The 19,913-nt window shown below is 36.5% G+C and overlaps 21 pseudogenes; all 21 read left to right on the top strand.

Moving 5' to 3' along the window:
- The first annotated feature begins 916 nt into the window (after window positions 1–916).
- On the top strand, window positions 917–1,035 carry LOC145646837 (5S ribosomal RNA; annotated as a pseudogene).
- Window positions 1,036–1,383: 348 nt separating this feature from the next.
- LOC145649433 (5S ribosomal RNA) lies at window positions 1,384–1,502 on the top strand (annotated as a pseudogene).
- A 666-nt stretch (window positions 1,503–2,168) lies between these two features.
- LOC145647764 (5S ribosomal RNA) lies at window positions 2,169–2,287 on the top strand (annotated as a pseudogene).
- Window positions 2,288–3,079: 792 nt separating this feature from the next.
- LOC145647934 (5S ribosomal RNA) lies at window positions 3,080–3,198 on the top strand (annotated as a pseudogene).
- Window positions 3,199–3,866: 668 nt separating this feature from the next.
- On the top strand, window positions 3,867–3,985 carry LOC145647145 (5S ribosomal RNA; annotated as a pseudogene).
- A 666-nt stretch (window positions 3,986–4,651) lies between these two features.
- Window positions 4,652–4,770, top strand: LOC145646839 (5S ribosomal RNA; annotated as a pseudogene).
- Window positions 4,771–5,561: 791 nt separating this feature from the next.
- Window positions 5,562–5,680, top strand: LOC145647935 (5S ribosomal RNA; annotated as a pseudogene).
- A 668-nt stretch (window positions 5,681–6,348) lies between these two features.
- Window positions 6,349–6,467, top strand: LOC145646840 (5S ribosomal RNA; annotated as a pseudogene).
- A 666-nt stretch (window positions 6,468–7,133) lies between these two features.
- LOC145650580 (5S ribosomal RNA) lies at window positions 7,134–7,252 on the top strand (annotated as a pseudogene).
- A 667-nt stretch (window positions 7,253–7,919) lies between these two features.
- LOC145646841 (5S ribosomal RNA) lies at window positions 7,920–8,038 on the top strand (annotated as a pseudogene).
- A 791-nt stretch (window positions 8,039–8,829) lies between these two features.
- On the top strand, window positions 8,830–8,948 carry LOC145647936 (5S ribosomal RNA; annotated as a pseudogene).
- A 668-nt stretch (window positions 8,949–9,616) lies between these two features.
- LOC145646842 (5S ribosomal RNA) lies at window positions 9,617–9,735 on the top strand (annotated as a pseudogene).
- A 790-nt stretch (window positions 9,736–10,525) lies between these two features.
- Window positions 10,526–10,644, top strand: LOC145644366 (5S ribosomal RNA; annotated as a pseudogene).
- A 791-nt stretch (window positions 10,645–11,435) lies between these two features.
- On the top strand, window positions 11,436–11,554 carry LOC145645379 (5S ribosomal RNA; annotated as a pseudogene).
- Window positions 11,555–12,344: 790 nt separating this feature from the next.
- LOC145644828 (5S ribosomal RNA) lies at window positions 12,345–12,463 on the top strand (annotated as a pseudogene).
- A 791-nt stretch (window positions 12,464–13,254) lies between these two features.
- On the top strand, window positions 13,255–13,373 carry LOC145644917 (5S ribosomal RNA; annotated as a pseudogene).
- A 790-nt stretch (window positions 13,374–14,163) lies between these two features.
- LOC145644367 (5S ribosomal RNA) lies at window positions 14,164–14,282 on the top strand (annotated as a pseudogene).
- Window positions 14,283–15,544: 1,262 nt separating this feature from the next.
- On the top strand, window positions 15,545–15,663 carry LOC145644368 (5S ribosomal RNA; annotated as a pseudogene).
- Window positions 15,664–16,453: 790 nt separating this feature from the next.
- Window positions 16,454–16,572, top strand: LOC145644369 (5S ribosomal RNA; annotated as a pseudogene).
- Window positions 16,573–18,275: 1,703 nt separating this feature from the next.
- On the top strand, window positions 18,276–18,394 carry LOC145645505 (5S ribosomal RNA; annotated as a pseudogene).
- A 789-nt stretch (window positions 18,395–19,183) lies between these two features.
- Window positions 19,184–19,302, top strand: LOC145644370 (5S ribosomal RNA; annotated as a pseudogene).
- The last annotated feature ends 611 nt before the right edge of the window (window positions 19,303–19,913 follow it).

Raw genomic sequence — 19,913 nt, forward strand, 5'->3', positions numbered from 1 at the left:
TTAGCACATTGGACTACGAGATGCTGTAAGCTTCTCTTGCATCACTTTAATTTACTGTCAAGATGACATGCTAGGATGTGAAATGCAGTGATTAATTAAAAAAACTATCTGTTAGCACCTGGGAATAGCAGATGCTGTAAGTTTTTGTTGCATCACTTTACTTTAATCTGCAACTGACAAGCTTGTATGTGAAGTGTACAGATTAAATAGAAATATTTTAGTACCAGGGAATAGCAGGTGCTGTAAGATTGTATTGCATCCCTTTAATTTATGTTCAAGCTATCATGTTCAAATTTGAAGTGCAATGAATAATTAACTCAAACTATCTGTTAGCACCTGGGAATAGCAGATGCTGTAAGTTTTTTTTGCATCACTTTCATTTACTCTCCAACTCACATGCCTGAATGTGAAGTGCAGTGATTCATCAAAAAACTATATGTTAGCACATTGGACTACGAGATGCTGTAAGCTTCTCTTGCATCACTTTAATTTACTGTCAAGATGACATGCTAGGATGTGAAATGCAGTGATTAATTAAAAAAACTATCTGTTAGCACCTGGGAATAGCAGATGCTGTAAGTTTTTGTTGCATCACTTTACTTTAATCTGCAACTGACAAGCTTGTATGTGAAGTGTACAGATTAAATAGAAATATTTTAGTACCAGGGAATAGCAGGTGCTGTAAGATTGTTTGCATCCCTTTAATTTATGTTCAAGCTATCATGTTCAAATTTGAAGTGCAGTGAATAATTAGTGCCTCCGTATACCAGCTACGTATTGTAAGCTTTTATTGCATCATTTAATTACATTCAAGATAACATTCTAGAATGTCAATTGCAGGGATTAATAAAAAAAATTGTCAGATTGGTCTTTGATCATATTTGCTATGATTAGGCAATTTGAGTAAGTGTTTAAGGCTTACGGCCACACCAGCTTGAGAACGCCCAATCTCATCTGACCTTGGAAGCTAAGCAAGTTTGGGCCTGAATAGTACTGAGGTGGGACCCTACCTAGGAATACCAGGTGCTGTAAGCTTTTCTTGCATCACTTTAATTTACTTTCAAGATGACATGCTCAAATGTGAAGTGCAGTGATTAATAAAAAAAACTATCTGTTAGCACCTGGGAATAGCAGATGCTGTAAGTTTTTTTTGCATCACTTTCATTTACTCTCCAACTCACATGCCTGAATGTGAAGTGCAGTGATTCATCAAAAAACTGTTAGTGCCTCCGTATACCAGATGTTGTAAGCTTTTATTGCATCATTTAATTTACATTCAAGATAACATTCTAGAATGTCAATTGCAGGGATTAATAAAAAAAATTGTCAGATTGGTCTTTGATCATATTTGCTATGATTAGGCAATTTGAGTAAGTGTTTAAGGCTTACGGCCATACCAGCTTGAGAATGCCCAATCTCATCTGACCTTGGAAGCTAAGCAAGTTTGGGCCTGGATAGTACTGAGGTGGGACCCTACCTATGTATACCAGGTGCTGTAAGCTTTTCTTGCATCACTTTAATTTACTTTCAAGCTGACATGCTCAAATGTGAAGTGCAATGATTAATAAAAAAACTATCTGTTAGCACCTGGGAATAGCAGATGCTGTAAGTTTTTTTTGCATCACTTTCATTTACTCTCCAACTCACATGCCTGAATGTGAAGTGCAGTAAATCATCAAAAAACTGTCTGTTAGCACCTTGGACTACGAGATGCTGTAAGCTTCTCTTGCATCACTTTAATTTACTGTCAAGATGACATGCTAAGATGTGAAATGCAGTGATTAATTAAAAAAACTATCTGTTAGCACCTGGGAATAGCAGATGCTGTAAGTTTTTGTTGCATCACTTTACTTTAATCTGCAACTGACAAGCTTGTATGTGAAGTGTACAGATTAAATAGAAATATTTTAGTACCAGGGAATAGCAGGTGCTGTAAGATTGTATTGCATCCCTTTAATTTATGTTCAAGCTATCATGTTCAAATTTGAAGTGCAGTGAATAATTAGTGCCTCCGTATACCAGCTCCGTATTGTAAGCTTTTATTGCATCATTTAATTACATTCAAGATAACATTCTAGAATGTCAAGTGCAGGGATTAATAAAAAAAATTGTCAGATTGGTCTTTGATCATATTTGCTATGATTAGGCAATTTGAGGAAGCGTATAAGGCTTACGGCCACACCAGCTTGAGAACGCCCAATCTCATCTGACCTTGGAAGCTAAGCAAGTTTGGGCCTGGATAGTACTGACGTGGGACCCTACCTAGGAATACCAGGTGCTGTAAGCTTTTCTTGCATCACTTTAATTTACTTTCAAGCTGACATGCTCAAATGTGAAGTGCAGTGATTAATAAAAAAAACTATCTGTTAGCACCTGGGAATAGCCGATGCTGTAAGTTTTTTTTGCATCACTTTCATTTACTCTCCAACTCACATGCCTGAATGTGAAGTGCAGTAAATCATCAAAAAACTGTCTGTTAGCACCTTGGACTACGAGATGCTGTAAGCTTCTATTGAATCACTTTAATTTACTGTCAAGATGACATGCTAGGATGTGAAATGCAGTGATTAATTAAAAAAACTATCTGTTAGCACCTGGGAATAGCAGATGCTGTAAGTTTTTGTTGCATCACTTTACTTTAATCTGCAACTGACAAGCTTGTATGTGAAGTGTACAGATTAAATAGAAATATTTTAGTACCAGGGAATAGCAGGTGCTGTAAGATTGTATTGCATCCCTTTAATTTATGTTCAAGCTATCATGTTCAAATTTGAAGTGCAGTGAATAATTAACTCAAACTATCTGTTAGCACCTGGGAATAGCAGATGCTGTACGTTTTTTTTGCATCACTTTCATTTACTCTCCAACTCACATGCCTGAATGTGAAGTGCAGTGATTCATCAAAAAACTATATGTTAGCACCTTGGACTACGAGATGCTGTAAGCTTCTCTTGCATCACTTTAATTTACTGTCAAGATGACATGCTAGGATGTGAAATGCAGTGATTAATAAAAAAAATTGTCAGATTGGTCTTTGATCATATTTGCTAGGATTAGGCAATTTGAGTAAGTGTTTAAGGCTTACGGCCACACCAGCTTGAGAACGCCCAATCTCATCTGACCTTGAAAGCTAAGCAAGTTTGGGCCTGGATAGTACTGAGGTGGGACCCTACCTAGGAATACCAGGTGCTGTAAGCTTTTCTTGCATCACTTTAATTTACTTTCAAGCTGACATGCTCAAATGTGAAGTGCAGTGAATAATTAACTCAAACTATCTGTTAGCACCTGGGAATAGCAGATGCTGTAAGTTTTTTTTGCATCACTTTCATTTACTCTCCAACTCACATGCCTGAATGTGAAGTGCAGTGATTCATCAAAAAACTATATGTTAGCACCTTGGACTACGAGATGCTGTAAGCTTCTCTTGCATCACTTTAATTTACTGTCAAGATGACATGCTAGGATGTGAAATGCAGTGATTAATTAAAAAAACTATCTGTTAGCACCTGGGAATAGCAGATGCTGTAAGTTTTTGTTGCATCACTTTACTTTAATCTGCAACTGACAAGCTTGTATGTGAAGTGTACAGATTAAATAGAAATATTTTAGTACCAGGGAATAGCAGGTGCTGTAAGATTGTATTGCATCCCTTTAATTTATGTTCAAGCTATCATGTTCAAATTTGAAGTGCAGTGAATAATTAGTGCCTCCGTATACCAGCTCCGTATTGTAAGCTTTTAGTGCATCATTTAATTACATTCAAGATAACATTCTAGAATGTCAAGTGCAGGGATTAATAAAAAAAATTGTCAAATTGGTCTTTGATCATATTTGCTATGATTAGGCAATTTGAGTAAGCGTATAAGGCTTACGGCCACACCATCTTGAGAACGCCCAATCTCATCTGACCTTGGAAGCTAAGCAAGTTTGGGCCTGGATAGTACTGAGGTGGGACCCTACCTAGGAATACCAGGTGCTGTAAGCTTTTCTTGCATCACTTTAATTTACTTTCAAGCTGACATGCTCAAATGTGAAGTGCAGTGATTAATAAAAAAAACTATCTGTTAGCACCTGGGAATAGCCGATGCTGTAAGTTTTTTTTGCATCACTTTCATTTACTCTCCAACTCACATGCCTGAATGTGAAGTGCAGTGATTCCTCAAAAATCTATCTGTTAGCACCTTGGACTACGAGATGCTGTAAGCTTCTCTTGCATCACTTTAATTTACTTTCAAGATGACATGCTAGGATGTGAAGTGCAGTGATTAATTAAAAAAACTATCTGTTAGCACCTGGGAATAGCAGATGCTGTAAGTTTTTGTTGCATCACTTTACTTTAATCTGCAACTGACAAGCTTGTATGTGAAGTGTACAGATTAAATAGAAATATTTTAGTACCAGGGCATAGCAGGTGCTGTAAGATTGTTTGCATCCCTTTAATTTATGTTCAAGCTATCATGTTCAAATTTGAAGTGCAGTGAATAATTAGTGCCTCCGTATACCAGCTCCGTATTGTAAGCTTTTATTGCATCATTTAATTACATTCAAGATAACATTCTAGAATGTCAAGTGCAGGGATTAATAAAAAAAATTGTCAGATTGGTCTTTGATCATATTTGCTATGATTAGGCAATTTGAGTAAGTGTTTAAGGCTTACGGCCACACCAGCTTGAGAACGCCCAATCTCATCTGACCTTGGAAGCTAAGCAAGTTTGGGCCTGAATAGTACTGAGGTGGGACCCTACCTAGGAATACCAGGTGCTGTAAGCTTTTCTTGCATCACTTTAATTTACTTTCAAGCTGACATGCTCAAATGTGAAGTGCAGTGATTAATAAAAAAAACTATCTGTTAGCACCTGGGAATAGCAGATGCTGTAAGTTTTTTTTGCATCACTTTCATTTACTCTCCAACTCACATGCCTGAATGTGAAGTGCAGTGATTCCTCAAAAATCTATCTGTTAGCACCTTGGACTACGAGATGCTGTAAGCTTCTCTTGCATCACTTTAATTTACTGTCAAGATGACATGCTAGGATGTGAAATGCAGTGATTAATTAAAAAAACTATCTGTTAGCACCTGGGAATAGCAGATGCTGTAAGTTTTTGTTGCATCACTTTACTTTAATCTGCAACTGACAAGCTTGTATGTGAAGTGTACAGATTAAATAGAAATATTTTAGTACCAGGGAATAGCAGGTGCTGTAAGATTGTATTGCATCCCTTTAATTTATGTTCAAGCTATCATGTTCACATTTGAAGTGCAGTGAATAATTAACTCAAACTATCTGTTAGCACCTGGGAATAGCAGATGCTGTACGTTTTTTTTGCATCACTTTCATTTACTCTCCAACTCACATGCCTGAATGTGAAGTGCAGTGATTCATCAAAAAACTGTCTGTTAGTGCCTCCGTATACCAGATGTTGTAAGCTTTTATTGCATCATTTAATTTACATTCAAGATAACATTCTAGAATGTCAAGTGCAGGGATTAATAAAAAAAATTGTCAGATTGGTCTTTGATCATATTTGCTAGGATTAGGCAATTTGAGTAAGTGTTTAAGGCTTACGGCCACACCAGCTTGAGAACGCCCAATCTCATCTGACCTTGAAAGCTAAGCAAGTTTGGGCCTGGATAGTACTGAGGTGGGACCCTACCTAGGAATACCAGGTGCTGTAAGCTTTTCTTGCATCACTTTAATTTACTTTCAAGCTGACATGCTCAAATGTGAAGTGCAGTGATTAATAAAAAAAACTATCTGTTAGCACCTGGGAATAGCAGATGCTGTAAGTTTTTTTTTGCATCACTTTCATTTACTCTCCAACTCACATGCCTGAATGTGAAGTGCAGTGATTCCTCAAAAATCTATATGTTAGCACCTTGGACTACGAGATACTGTAAGCTTCTCTTGCATCACTTTAATTTACTGTCAAGATGACATGCTAGGATGTGAAATGCAGTGATTAATTAAAAAAACTATCTGTTAGCACCTGGGAATAGCAGATGCTGTAAGTTTTTGTTGCATCACTTTACTTTAATCTGCAACTGACAAGCTTGTATGTGAAGTGTACAGATTAAATAGAAATATTTTAGTACCAGGGAATAGCAGGTGCTGTAAGATTGTATTGCATCCCTTTAATTTATGTTCAAGCTATCATGTTCAAATTTGAAGTGCAGTGAATAATTAGTGCCTCCGTATACCAGCTCCGTATTGTAAGCTTTTATTGCATCATTTAATTACATTCAAGATAACATTCTAGAATGTCAAGTGCAGGGATTAATAAAAAAAATTGTCAGATTGGTCTTTGATCATATTTGCTATGATTAAGCAATTTGAGTAAGTGTTTAAGGCTTACGGCCACACCAGCTTGAGAACGCCCAATCTCATCTGACCTTGGAAGCTAAGCAAGTTTGGGCCTGAATAGTACTGAGGTGGGACCCTACCTAGGAATACCAGGTGCTGTAAGCTTTTCTTGCATCACTTTAATTTACTTTCAAGCTGACATGCTCAAATGTGAAGTGCAGTGATTAATAAAAAAAACTATCTGTTAGCACCTGGGAATAGCAGATGCTGTAAGTTTTTTTTGCATCACTTTCATTTACTCTCCAACTCACATGCCTGAATGTGAAGTGCAGTGATTCATCAAAAAACTATATGTTAGCACCTTGGACTACGAGATGCTGTAAGCTTCTCTTGCATCACTTTAATTTACTGTCAAGATGACATGCTAGGATGTGAAATGCAGTGATTAATTAAAAAAACTATCTGTTAGCACCTGGGAATAGCAGATGCTGTAAGTTTTTGTTGCATCACTTTACTTTAATCTGCAACTGACAAGCTTGTATGTGAAGTGTACAGATTAAATAGAAAAATTTTAGTACCAGGGAATAGCAGGTGCTGTAAGATTGTTTGCATCCCTTTAATTTATGTTCAAGCTATCATGTTCAAATTTGAAGTGCAGTGAATAATTAGTGCCTCCGTATACCAGCTCCGTATTGTAAGCTTTTATTGCATCATTTAATTACATTCAAGATAACATTCTAGAATGTCAAGTGCAGGGATTAATAAAAAAAATTGTCAGATTGGTCTTTGATCATATTTGCTATGATTAGGCAATTTGAGTAAGTGTTTAAGGCTTACGGCCATACCAGCTTGAGAATGCCCAATCTCATCTGACCTTGGAAGCTAAGCAAGTTTGGGCCTGCATAGTACTGAGGTGGGACCCTACCTATGTATACCAGGTGCTGTAAGCTTTTCTTGCATCACTTTAATTTACTTTCAAGCTGACATGCTCAAATGTGAAGTGCAGTGATTAACAAAAAAAACTATCTGTTAGCACCTGGGAATAGCAGATGCTGTAAGTTTTTTTTGCATCACTTTCATTTACTCTCCAACTCACATGCCTGAATGTGAAGTGCAGTGATTCCTCAAAAATCTATCTGTTAGCACCTTGGACTACGAGATGCTGTAAGCTTCTCTTGCATCACTTTAATTTACTTTCAAGATGACATGCTAGGATGTGAAGTGCAGTGATTTATTAAAAAAACTATCTGTTAGCACCTGGGAATAGCAAATGCTGTAAGTTTTTGTTGCATCACTTTACTTTAATCTGCAACTGACAATCTTGTATGTGAAGTGTACAGATTAAATAGAAATATTTTAGTACCAGGGAATAGCAGGTGCTGTAAGATTGTATTGCATCCCTTTAATTTATGTTCAAGCTATCATGTTCAAATTTGAAGTGCAGTGAATAATTAGTGCCTCCGTATACCAGCTCCGTATTGTAAGCTTTTATTGCATCATTTAATTACATTCAAGATAACATTCTAGAATGTCAAGTGCAGGGATTAATAAAAAAAATTGTCAGATTGGTCTTTGATCATATTTGCTATGATTAGGCAATTTGAGTAAGTGTTTAAGGCTTACGGCCACACCAGCTTGAGAACGCCCAATCTCATCTGACCTTGGAAGCTAAGCAAGTTTGGGCCTGAATAGTACTGAGGTGGGACCCTACCTAGGAATACCAGGTGCTGTAAGCTTTTCTTGCATCACTTTAATTTACTTTCAAGCTGACATGCTCAAATGTGAAGTGCAGTGATTAATAAAAAAAACTATCTGTTAGCACCTGGGAATAGCAGATGCTGTAAGTTTTTTTTGCATCACTTTCATTTACTCTCCAACTCACATGCCTGAATGTGAAGTGCAGTGATTCCTCAAAAATCTATCTGTTAGCACCTTGGACTACGAGATGCTGTAAGCTTCTCTTGCATCACTTTAATTTACTGTCAAGATGACATGCTAGGATGTGAAATGCAGTGATTAATTAAAAAAACTATCTGTTAGCACCTGGGAATAGCAGATGCTGTAAGTTTTTGTTGCATCACTTTACTTTAATCTGCAACTGACAAGCTTGTATGTGAAGTGTACAGATTAAATAGAAATATTTTAGTACCAGGGAATAGCAGGTGCTGTAAGATTGTATTGCATCCCTTTAATTTATGTTCAAGCTATCATGTTCACATTTGAAGTGCAGTGAATAATTAACTCAAACTATCTGTTAGCACCTGGGAATAGCAGATGCTGTACGTTTTTTTTGCATCACTTTCATTTACTCTCCAACTCACATGCCTGAATGTGAAGTGCAGTGATTCATCAAAAAATTGTCTGTTAGTGCCTCCGTATACCAGATGTTGTAAGCTTTTATTGCATCATTTAATTTACATTCAAGATAACATTCTAGAATGTCAAGTGCAGGGATTAATAAAAAAAATTGTCAGATTGGTCTTTGATCATATTTGCTAGGATTAGGCAATTTGAGTAAGTGTTTAAGGCTTACGGCCACACCAGCTTGAGAACGCCCAATCTCATCTGACCTTGAAAGCTAAGCAAGTTTGGGCCTGGATAGTACTGAGGTGGGACCCTACCTAGGAATACCAGGTGCTGTAAGCTTTTCTTGCATCACTTTAATTTACTTTCAAGCTGACATGCTCAAATGTGAAGTGCAGTGATTAATAAAAAAAACTATCTGTTAGCACCTGGGAATAGCAGATGCTGTAAGTTTTTTTTTGCATCACTTTCATTTACTCTCCAACTCACATGCCTGAATGTGAAGTGCAGTGATTCCTCAAAAATCTATATGTTAGCACCTTGGACTACGAGATACTGTAAGCTTCTCTTGCATCACTTTAATTTACTGTCAAGATGACATGCTAGGATGTGAAATGCAGTGATTAATTAAAAAAACTATCTGTTAGCACCTGGGAATAGCAGATGCTGTAAGTTTTTGTTGCATCACTTTACTTTAATCTGCAACTGACAAGCTTGTATGTGAAGTGTACAGATTAAATAGAAATATTTTAGTACCAGGGAATAGCAGGTGCTGTAAGATTGTATTGCATCCCTTTAATTTATGTTCAAGCTATCATGTTCAAATTTGAAGTGCAGTGAATAATTAGTGCCTCCGTATACCAGCTCCGTATTGTAAGCTTTTATTGCATCATTTAATTACATTCAAGATAACATTCTAGAATGTCAAGTGCAGGGATTAATAAAAAAAATTGTCAGATTGGTCTTTGATCATATTTGCTATGATTAAGCAATTTGAGTAAGTGTTTAAGGCTTACGGCCACACCAGCTTGAGAACGCCCAATCTCATCTGACCTTGGAAGCTAAGCAAGTTTGGGCCTGAATAGTACTGAGGTGGGACCCTACCTAGGAATACCAGGTGCTGTAAGCTTTTCTTGCATCACTTTAATTTACTTTCAAGCTGACATGCTCAAATGTGAAGTGCAGTGATTAATAAAAAAAACTATCTGTTAGCACCTGGGAATAGCAGATGCTGTAAGTTTTTTTTGCATCACTTTCATTTACTCTCCAACTCACATGCCTGAATGTGAAGTGCAGTGATTCATCAAAAAACTATATGTTAGCACCTTGGACTACGAGATGCTGTAAGCTTCTCTTGCATCACTTTAATTTACTTTTAAGATGACATGCTAGGATGTGAAGTGCAGTGATTAATTAAAAAAAACTATCTGTTAGCACCTGGGAATAGCAGATGCTGTAAGTTTTTGTTGCATCACTTTAATTTAATCTGCAACTGACATGCTTGTATGTGAAGTGTACAGATTAAATAGAAATCTTTTAGTACCAGGGAATAGCAGGTGCTGTAAGATTTTATTGCATCCCTTTAATTTATGTTCAAGCTTCATGTTCAAATTTGAAGTGCAGTGAATAATTAAATCAAACTATCTGCTAGCACCTGGGAATAGCAGATGCTGTAAGTTTTTATTGCATCACTTTAATTTACTCTCCAACTGACATGCTTGAATGTGAAGTGCAGTGATTAAAAAAAAACTGTCTGTTAGTGCCTCCGAATACCAGATGTTGTAAGCTTTTATTGCATCATTTAATTTTCTTTCAAGATAACATTCTAGAATGTCAAGTGCAGGGATTAATAAAAAAAATTGTCAGATTGGTCTTTGATCATATTTGCTATGATTAGGCAATTAGAGTAAGTGTTTAAGGCTTACGGCCACACCAGCTTGAGAACGTCCAATCTCATCTGACCTTGGAAGCTGAACAACTTTGGGCCTGGATAGTACTGAGGTGGGACCCTACCTAGGAATACCAGGTGCTGTAAGCTTTTCTTGCATCACTTTAATTTACTTTCAAGCTGACATGCTCAAATGTGAAGTGCAGTGATTAATAAAAAAAACTCTCTGTTAGCACATGGGAATAGCAGATGCTGTAAGTTTTTTATGCATCACTTTCATTTACTCTCCAACTCTCTTGCCTGAATGTGAAGTGCAGTGATTCATCAAAAAACTATCTGTTAGCAGCTTGGACTACGAGATGCTGTAAGCTTCTCTTGCATCACTTTAATTTACTTTTAAGATGACATGCTAGGATGTGAAGTGCAGTGATTAATTAAAAAAAACTATCTGTTAGCACCTGGGAATAGCAGATGCTGTAAGTTTTTGTTGCATCACTTTAATTTAATCTGCAACTGACATGCTTGTATGTGAAGTGTACAGATTAAATAGAAATCTTTTAGTACCAGGGAATAGCAGGTGCTGTAAGATTTTATTGCATCCCTTTAATTTATGTTCAAGCTATCATGTTCAAATTTGAAGTGCAGTGAATAATTAAATCAAACTATCTGCTAGCACCTGGGAATAGCAGATGCTGTAAGTTTTTATTGCATCACTTTAATTTACTCTCCAACTGACATGCTTGAATGTGAAGTGCAGTGATTAAAAAAAAACTGTCTGTTAGTGCCTCCGAATACCAGATGTTGTAAGCTTTTATTGCATCATTTAATTTACTTTCAAGATAACATTCTAGAATGTCAAGTGCAGGGATTAATAAAAAAAATTGTCAGATTGGTTTTTGATCATATTTGCTATGATTAGGCAATTAGAGTAAGTGTTTAAGGCTTACGGCCACACCAGCTTGAGAACGTCCAATCTCATCTGACCTTGGAAGCTGAACAACTTTGGGCCTGGATAGTACTGAGGTGGGACCCTACCTAGGAATACCAGGTGCTGTAACCTTTTCTTGCATCACTTTAATTTACTTTCAAGCTGACATGCTCAAATGTGAAGTGCAGTGATTAATAAAAAAAACTCTCTGTTAGCACATGGGAATAGCAGATGCTGTAAGTTTTTTTTGCATCACTTTCATTTACTCTCCAACTCACATGCCTGAATGTGAAGTGCAGTGATTCATCAAAAAACTATCTGTTAGCAGCTTGGACTACGAGATGCTGTAAGCTTCTCTTGCATCACTTTAATTTACTTTTAAGATGACATGCTAGGATGTGAAGTGAGTGATTAATTAAAAAAAACTATCTGTTAGCACCTGGGAATAGCAGATGGTGTAAGTTTTTGTTGCATCACTTTAATTTAAGCTGCAACTGACATGCTTGTATGTGAAGTGTACAGATTAAATAGAAATCTTTTAGTACCAGGGAATAGCAGGTGCTGTAAGATTTTATTGCATCCCTTTAATTTATGTTCAAGCTATCATGTTCAAATTTGAAGTGCAGTGAATAATTAAATCAAACTATCTGCTAGCACCTGGGAATAGCAGATGCTGTAAGTTTTTATTGCATCACTTTAATTTACTCTCCAACTGACATGCTTGAATGTGAAGTGCAGTGATTAAAAAAAAACTGTCTGTTATTGCCTCCGAGTACCAGATGTTGTAAGCTTTTATTGCATCATTTAATTTACTTTCAAGATAACATTCTAGAATGTCAAGTGCAGGGATTAATAAAAAAAATTGTCAGATTGGTCTTTGATCATATTTGCTATGATTAGGCAATTAGAGTAAGTGTTTAAGGCTTGCGGCCACACCAGCTTGAGAACGTCCAATCTCATCTGACCTTGGAAGCTGAACAACTTTGGGCCTGGATAGTACTGAGGTGGGACCCTACCTAGGAATACCAGGTGCTGTAAGCTTTTCTTGCATCACTTTAATTTACTTTCAAGCTGACATGCTCAAATGTGAAGTGCAGTGATTAATAAAAAAAACTCTCTGTTAGCACATGGGAATAGCAGATGCTGTAAGTTTTTTTTGCATCACTTTCATTTACTCTCCAACTCACATGCCTGAATGTGAAGTGCAGTGATTCATCAAAAAACTATCTGTTAGCAGCTTGGACTACGAGATGCTGTAAGCTTCTCTTGCATCACTTTAATTTACTTTTAAGATGTCATGCTAGGATGTGAAGTGCAGTGATTAATTAAAAAAAACTATCTGTTAGCACCTGGGAATAGCAGATGCTGTAAGTTTTTGTTGCATCACTTTAATTTAATCTGCAACTGAGATGCTTGTATGTGAAGTGTACAGATTAAATAGAAATCTTTTAGTACCAGGGAATAGCAGGTGCTGTAAGATTTTATTGCATCCCTTTAATTTATGTTCAAGCTATCATGTTCAAATTTGAAGTGCAGTGAATAATTAAATCAAACTATCTGCTAGCACCTGGGAATAGCAGATGCTGTAAGTTTTTATTGCATCACTTTAATTTACTCTCCAACTGACATGCTTGAATGTGAAGTGCAGTGATTAAAAAAAAACTGTCTGTTAGTGCCTCCGAATACCAGATGTTGTAAGCTTTTATTGCATCATTTAATTTACTTTCAAGATAACATTCTAGAATGTCAAGTGCAGGAATTAATAAAAAAAATTGTCAGATTGGTCTTTGATCATATTTGCTATGATTAGGCAATTAGAGTAAGTGTTTAAGGCTTACGGCCACACCAGCTTGAGAATGTCCAATCTCATCTGACCTTGGAAGCTGAACAACTTTGGGCCTGGATAGTACTGAGGTGGGACCCTACCTAGGAATACCAGGTGCTGTAAGCTTTTCTTGCATCACTTTAATTTACTTTCAAGCTGACATGCTCAAATGTGAAGTGCAGTGATTAATAAAAAAAACTCTCTGTTAGCACATGGGAATAGCAGATGCTGTAAGTTTTTTTTGCATCACTTTCATTTACTCTCCAACTCACATGCCTGAATGTGAAGTGCAGTGATTCATCAAAAAACTATCTGTTAGCAGCTTGGACTACGAGATGCTGTAAGCTTCTCTTGCATCACTTTAATTTACTTTTAAGATGACATGCTAGGATGTGAAGTGAGTGATTAATTAAAAAAAACTATCTGTTAGCACCTGGGAATAGCAGATGGTGTAAGTTTTTGTTGCATCACTTTAATTTAAGCTGCAACTGACATGCTTGTATGTGAAGTGTACAGATTAAATAGAAATCTTTTAGTACCAGGGAATAGCAGGTGCTGTAAGATTTTATTGCATCCCTTTAATTTATGTTCAAGCTATCATGTTCAAATTTGAAGTGCAGTGAATAATTAAATCAAACTATCTGCTAGCACCTGGGAATAGCAGATGCTGTAAGTTTTTATTGCATCACTTTAATTTACTCTCCAACTGACATGCTTGAATGTGAAGTACAGTGATTAAAAAAAAACTGTCTGTTATTGCCTCCGAGTACCAGATGTTGTAAGCTTTTATTGCATCATTTAATTTACTTTCAAGATAACATTCTAGAATGTCAAGTGCAGGGATTAATAAAAAAAATTGTCAGATTGGTCTTTGATCATATTTGCTATGATTAGGCAATTAGAGTAAGTGTTTAAGGCTTACGGCCACACCAGCTTGAGAACGTCCAATCTCATCTGACCTTGGAAGCTGAACAACTTTGGGCCTGGATAGTACTGAGGTGGGACCCTACCTAGGAATACCAGGTGCTGTAAGCTTTTCTTGCATCACTTTAATTTACTTTCAAGCTGACATGCTCAAATGTGAAGTGCAGTGATTAATAAAAAAAACTCTCTGTTAGCACATGGGAATAGCAGATGCTGTAAGTTTTTTTTGCATCACTTTCATTTACTCTCCAACTCACATGCCTGAATGTGAAGTGCAGTGATTCATCAAAAAACTATCTGTTAGCAGCTTGGACTACGAGATGCTGTAAGCTTCTCTTGCATCACTTTAATTTACTTTTAAGATGACATGCTAGGATGTGAAGTGCAGTGATTAATTAAAAAAAACTATCTGTTAGCACCTGGGAATAGCAGATGCTGTAAGTTTTTGTTGCATCACTTTAATTTAATCTGCAACTGACATGCTTGTATGTGAAGTGTACAGATTAAATAGAAATCTTTTAGTACCAGGGAATAGCAGGTGCTGTAAGATTTTATTGCATCCCTTTAATTTATGTTCAAGCTATCATGTTCAAATTTGAAGTGCAGTGAATAATTAAATCAAACTATCTGCTAGCACCTGGGAATAGCAGATGCTGTAAGTTTTTATTGCATCACTTTAATTTACTCTCCAACTGACATGCTTGAATGTGAAGTGCAGTGATTAAAAAAAAACTGTCTGTTAGTGCCTCCGAATACCAGATGTTGTAAGCTTTTATTGCATCATTTAATTTACTTTCAAGATAACATTCTAGAATGTCAAGTGCAGGGATTAATAAAAAAAATTGTCAGATTGGTCTTTGATCATATTTGCTATGATTAGGCAATTTGAGCAAGTGTTTAAGGCTTACGGCCACACCAGCTTGAGAACGTCCAATCTCATCTGACCTTGGAAACTGAACAACGTTGGGCCTGGATAGTACTGAGGTGGGACCCTACCTAGGAATACCAGGTGCTGTAACCTTCTCTTGCATCACTTTAATTTACTTTTAAGATGACATGCTAGGATGTGAAGTGCAGTGATTAATTAAAAAAAACTATCTGTTAGCACCTGGGAATAGCAGATGCTGTAAGTTTTTATTGCATCACTTTAATTTACTCTCCAACTGACATGCTTGAATGTGAAGTGCAGTGATTAAAAAAAAACTGTCTGTTAGTGCCTCCGTATACCAGATGTTGTAAGCTTTTATTGCATCATTTAATTTACTTTCAAGATAACTTTCTAGAATGTCAAGTGCAGGGATTACTAAAAAAAATTGTCAGATTGGTCTTTGATCATATTTGCTATGATTAGGCAATTAGAGTAAGTGTTTAAGGCTTACGGCCACACCAGCTTGAGAACGTCCAATCTCATCTGACCTTGGAAGCTGAACAACTTTGGGCCTGGATAGTACTGAGGTGGGACCCTACCTAGGAATACCAGGTGCTGTAAGCTTTTCTTGCATCACTTTAATTTACTTTCAAGCTGACATGCTCAAATGTGAAGTGCAGTGATTAATAAAAAAAACTCTCTGTTAGCACATGGGAATAGCAGATGCTGTAAGTTTTTTTTGCATCACTTTCATTTACTCTCCAACTCACATGCCTGAATGTGAAGTGCAGTGATTCATCAAAAAACTATCTGTTAGCAGCTTGGACTACGAGATGCTGTAAGCTTCTCTTGCATCACTTTAATTTACTTTTAAGATGACATGCTAGGATGTGAAGTGAGTGATTAATTAAAAAAAACTATCTGTTAGCACCTGGGAATAGCAGATGGTGTAAGTTTTTGTTGCATCACTTTAATTTAAGCTGCAACTGACATGCTTGTATGTGAAGTGTACAGATTAAATAGAAATCTTTTAGTACCAGGGAATAGCAGGTGCTGTAAGATTTTATTGCATCCCTTTAATTTATGTTCAAGCTATCATGTTCAAATTTGAAGTGCAGTGAATAATTAAATCAAACTATCTGCTAGCACCTGGGAATAGCAGATGCTGTAAGTTTTTATTGCATCACTTTAATTTACTCTCCAACTGACATGCTTGAATGTGAAGTGCAGTGATTAAAAAAAAACTGTCTGTTATTGCCTCCGAGTACCAGATGTTGTAAGCTTTTATTGCATCATTTAATTTACTTTCAAGATAACATTCTAGAATGTCAAGTGCAGGGATTAATAAAAAAAATTGTCAGATTGGTCTTTGATCATATTTGCTATGATTAGGCAATTAGAGTAAGTGTTTAAGGCTTACGGCCACACCAGCTTGAGAACGTCCAATCTCATCTGACCTTGGAAGCTGAACAACTTTGGGCCTGGATAGTACTGAGGTGGGACCCTACCTAGGAATACCAGGTGCTGTAAGCTTTTCTTGCATCACTTTAATTTACTTTCAAGCTGACATGCTCAAATGTGAAGTGCAGTGATTAATAAAAAAAACTCTCTGTTAGCACATGGGAATAGCAGATGCTGTAAGTTTTTTTTGCATCACTTTCATTTACTCTCCAACTCACATGCCTGAATGTGAAGTGCAGTGATTCATCAAAAAACTATCTGTTAGCAGCTTGGACTACGAGATGCTGTAAGCTTCTCTTGCATCACTTTAATTTACTTTTAAGATGACATGCTAGGATGTGAAGTGCAGTGATTAATTAAAAAAAACTATCTGTTAGCACCTGGGAATAGCAGATGCTGTAAGTTTTTGTTGCATCACTTTAATTTAATCTGCAACTGACATGCTTGTATGTGAAGTGTACAGATTAAATAGAAATCTTTTAGTACCAGGGAATAGCAGGTGCTGTAAGATTTTATTGCATCCCTTTAATTTATGTTCAAGCTATCATGTTCAAATTTGAAGTGCAGTGAATAATTAAATCAAACTATCTGCTAGCACCTGGGAATAGCAGATGCTGTAAGTTTTTATTGCATCACTTTCATTTACTCTCCAACTGACATGCTTGAATGTGAAGTGCAGTGATTAAAAAAAAACTGTCTGTTAGTGCCTCCGTATACCAGATGTTGTAAGCTTTTATTGCATCATTTAATTTACTTTCAAGATAACATTCTAGAATGTCAAGTGCAGGGATTAATAAAAAAAAATTGTCAGATTGGTCTTTGATCATATTTGCTATGATTAGGCAATTAGAGTAAGTGTTTAAGGCTTACGGCCACACCAGCTTGAGAACGTCCATTCTCATCTGACCTTGGAAACTGAACAACGTTGGGCCTGGATAGTACTGAGGTTGGACCCTACCTAGGAATACCAGGTGCTGTAACCTTCTCTTGCATCACTTTAATTTACTTTCAAGCTGACATGCTCAAATGTGAAGTGCAGTGATTAATAAAAAAAACTCTCTGTTAGCACATGGGAATAGCAGATGCTGTAAGTTTTTTTTGCATCACTTTCATTTACTCTCCAACTCACATGCCTGAATGTGAAGTGCAGTGATTCATCAAAAAACTATCTGTTAGCAGCTTGGACTACAAGATGCTGTAAGCTTCTCTTGCATCACTTTAATTTACTTTTAAGATGACATGCTAGGATGTGAAGTGCAGTGATTAATTAAAAAAAACTATCTGTTAGCACCTGGGAATAGCAGATGCTGTAAGTTTTTGTTGCATCACTTTAATTTAATCTGCAACTGACATGCTTGTATGTGAAGTGTACAGATTAAATAGAAATCTTTTAGTACCAGGGAATAGCAGGTGCTGTAAGATTTTATTGCATCCCTTTAATTTATGTTCAAGCTATCATGTTCAAATTTGAAGTGCAGTGAATAATTAAATCAAACTATCTGCTAGCACCTGGGAATAGCAGACGCTGTAAGTTTTTATTGCATCACTTTAATTTACTCTCCAACTGACATGCTTGAATGTGAAGTGCAGTGATTAATAAAAAAACTGTCTGTTAGTGCCTCCGTATACCAGATGTTATAAGCTTTTATTGCATCATTTAATTTACTTTCAAGATAACTTTCTAGAATGTCAAGTGCAGGGATTACTAAAAAAAATTGTCAGATTGGTCTTTGATCATATTTGCTATGATTAGGCAATTTGAGTAAGTGTTTAAGGCTTACGGCCACACCAGCTTGAGAACGTCGAATCTCATCTGACCTTGGAAGCTGAACAACTTTGGGCCTGGATAGTACTGAGGTGGGACCCTACCTAGGAATACCAGGTGCTGTAAGCTTTTCTTGCATCACTTTAATTTACTTTCAAGCTGACATGCTCAAATGTGAAGTGCAGTGATTAATAAAAAAAACTATCTGTTAGCACCTGGGAATAGCAGATGCTGTAAGTTTTTTTTGCATCACTTTCATTTACTCTCCAACTCACATGCCTGAATGTGAAGTGCAGTGATTCATCAAAAAACTATCTGTTAGCAGCTTGGACTACGAGATGCTGTAAGCTTCTCTTGCATCACTTTAATTTACTTTTAAGATGACATGCTAGGATGTGAAGTGAGTGATTAATTAAAAAAAACTATCTGTTAGCACCTGGGAATAGCAGATGCTGTAAGTTTTTGTTGCATCACTTTAATTTAATCTGCAACTGACATGCTTGTATGTGAAGTGTACAGATTAAATAGAAATCTTTTAGTACCAGGGAATAGCAGGTGCTGTAAGATTTTATTGCATCCCTTTAATTTATGTTCAAGCTTCATGTTCAAATTTGAAGTGCAGTGAATAATTAAATCAAACTATCTGCTAGCACCTGGGAATAGCAGATGCTGTAAGTTTTTATTGCATCACTTTAATTTACTCTCCAACTGACATGCTTGAATGTGAAGTGCAGTGATTAAAAAAAAACTGTCTGTTAGTGCCTCCGAATACCAGATGTTGTAAGCTTTTATTGCATCATTTAATTTACTTTCAAGATAACATTCTAGAATGTCAAGTGCAGGGATTAATAAAAAAAATTGTCAGATTGGTCTTTGATCATATTTGCTATGATTAGGCAATTTGAGTAAGTGTTTAAGGCTTACGGCCACACCAGCTTGAGAACGTCCAATCTCATCTGACCTTGGAAGCTGAACAACTTTGGGCCTGGATAGTACTGAGGTGGGACCCTACCTAGGAATACCAGGTGCTGTAAGCTTTTCTTGCATCACTTTAATTTACTTTCAAGCTGACATGCTCAAATGTGAAGTGCAGTGATTAATAAAAAAAACTCTCTGTTAGCACATGGGAATAGCAGATGCTGTAAGTTTTTTTTGCATCACTTTCATTTACTCTCCAACTCACATGCCTGAATGTGAAGTGCAGTGATTCATCAAAAAACTATCTGTTAGCAGCTTGGACTACGAGATGCTGTAAGCTTCTCTTGCATCACTTTAATTTACTTTTAAGATGACATGCTAGGATGTGAAGTGCAGTGATTAATTAAAAAAAACTATCTGTTAGCACCTGGGAATAGCAGATGCTGTAAGTTTTTGTTGCATCACTTTAATTTAATCTGCAACTGACATGCTTGTATGTGAAGTGTACAGATTAAATAGAAATCTTTTAGTACCAGGGAATAGCAGGTGCTGTAAGATTTTATTGCATCCCTTTAATTTATGTTCAAGCTATCATGTTCAAATTTGAAGTGCAGTGAATAATTAAATCAAACTATCTGCTAGCACCTGGGAATAGCAGATGCTGTAAGTTTTTATTGCATCACTTTAATTTACTCTCCAACTGACATGCTTGAATGTGAAGTGCAGTGAT

The sequence above is a fragment of the Electrophorus electricus genome, chromosome 13, assembly GCF_041902795.1.
Source record: "Electrophorus electricus isolate QZ-2024a chromosome 13, ASM4190279v1, whole genome shotgun sequence".
NCBI classification, from domain to species: Eukaryota; Metazoa; Chordata; class Actinopteri; order Gymnotiformes; family Gymnotidae; genus Electrophorus; species Electrophorus electricus.